Consider the following 2451-nt stretch of genomic DNA (forward strand, 5'->3'; position numbering starts at 1 on the left):
ATCTGCAAACATCTGCCCATTGGTTGCACTGGGTCTTACGATGTTCTGTTCAGACGAGGTGTAATTTTACACGCCGCTGTCAAAAGACGGCGTGTAAAATTACGCCCGCGTCAAAGAAGTGCAGGACATTTCTTGGGACGTTCTTGGAGCCGTTTTTCATTGACTCCAATGAAAAACTGCTCCAATTACGTCAGTAAAAGACGCCGTGAAAAACGCGACTACATGCAAAAACGTCTGAAATTCAGGAGCTGTTTTCACCTGAAAACAGCTCCGTAACTTCAGACGTATTTTGCGTTGGCGTGTGAACATACCCCTAAATTGAGGGTTTCCAGTCAGATATCTCGGGTGGTGCGACAGGTCACCCAATGAAATAAGTGGATATTTAATGTTTTCAGTCTGTATTCCCGTTGTCCTTCAGGGGTTAAACAGCTGTGATCGAGAGGTCTTCCTGATGCCAATAGTTTATAAGGAAGTACAGTTAACAATTGTGCACAAAGGCCCACAACTGCTACATATACCTATCTATATATATATACACATTCTGGTGCAGTTTTTTTTTCCAATAACAAGTCCTCTTCGAGGTTTTCAGACTTTCTGCAGTGTTGTGTAATTTGTGCCCTGTGGTCTATGGTCACTTATTTTTTTGCTCGCATTTCTAGGTTTCCACAACTTTTAATAATTTCAATAAAAAGTGAAACACACTTAAGGACAGGAATGAGACAGAGTCCCAATTGTCAGATTTGATTTTATGGCACCATTTATTGTACCATGAAATTTACTGGGAAATGTACTGAAAAAAAATGTTGTGGGGTGGGAAAAAAAAACCTGTGATTCCCCCATGGTTTATTGTTTTTTGTTTTTACGGTGTTCATCGCACATATAAAATTGACATGTTAACTTTATTCTGCGGGCCAATACAAATCCGACGATGCCAAATTTATATAATTTTTTATGTGTTACTACTTTTACAAGAAAAAAAATGAATATTCTGAGAGACATTACTTTTTTAGTTTTCCGTCGATTAAGCGGTGTGAGGGCTCATTTTTTGTGGGGTGAGCTGTAATTTTAATTGGTACTATTTTGGTGACCAAAAAACATAAATTCTGGTGTCTACATTTTTTTTTACGGCGTTCACCGTGCGGGTTAAGTAATATTATATTGCTTTTAGGAGAAAATAGACAGCGGCAGAAGGTAGGACGGGGACCAGGGGCCCGTTCTAGAGATAGGTGCGGGTTTCAGAGCTGGGACCCGCATTTATCAAACATTTATCCTGTGGATATGCCATAAATATCCAAGATGCAAATATCACTTAAAGGATCTCATTTGGAGTCTTAATTTATTTAGGGCTCTGGTCAGGGGTCTGAATTAATTTAGGGGGGGCCGTATGATGGGGGATTTGTGTTGCTATGGAGTCTGGGGATGTCTGCAGAAGCGACAGGTCCAAGATGTCTCAGCAGGAAACTCTGCGGTTGTCATGAGAAATAAATAGTTGTCATGGCGGTCTGGGCCGGCTGGAGAAAGAAAGGAATGAACGTCTAGAGTCAGAGAAGACGTCTCCTGTGAGTCACTAAATTTTATTGTTACGTATTCTGCCTGTGACTGTGTCTAGTCAGTGCTGTATTGTATAGTCTGCAGAGTGATGATACTGTGCAGACCATGATTGTAGACCTGGTATTACCTCTATATGGTCACTGTATGGCGATATTATTGAATATATATACTATAAAAAAAATTCCACCCCACTAGATTATGATCCTGGATCCACCTCTGTCTTGTGCGACCCAAAGATATTTTACTGCAATATTTTACAGTACCATAAGAGGGCAGTGCAGCAGTGCAATGACTGATTTCTCAATCATGATAAGTCCAGGATCACACACACACACAGTTTTGATGTTTTGGGAAAGTTTTAGACTCAGTTGTTTGAGACAAAGCCAGAAGTGAAAGCAAAAGGAAGGAAAGATATAAAGAAAAGACTAATACATCTCCTTTCTTTTGTGTCCACTCCTGTGTTTGGCTCAAAAAACTGACCAAAAAACTGCATCAAAACTGTGTGTGTGATCCTGGCCTAAGACACCAGGTAGAGATACAAAAGAACATCTATACCCGGCTATGTTCACACTTGCGTTGTGGCTTCCATTCTGCTGGATCCGTCATAATATATATATATATATATACACATGATGATATTGTGTAATATCACCAGTGGAATTCATTAAAAAAAATTGCATTATAAAAATATATATATTTGAATTGATACTGGGGACTGATGTTATAGTGTGTTGAATGTCTGGCACGTCTACGTCATGACACGTCTACATGAAATATGAGCAATGACGTCACATGATGTGGGATTTGATGACACACACACACACACACACACACACACACGTGTCTCAGACTGTGGGTGTGACCTGGGTGTGTTTGGAGGGTGTGGCCAGCAGGAGGCGG

Source organism: Rhinoderma darwinii, chromosome 5, assembly GCF_050947455.1.
Source record: "Rhinoderma darwinii isolate aRhiDar2 chromosome 5, aRhiDar2.hap1, whole genome shotgun sequence".
Classification (NCBI taxonomy): domain Eukaryota; kingdom Metazoa; phylum Chordata; class Amphibia; order Anura; family Rhinodermatidae; genus Rhinoderma; species Rhinoderma darwinii.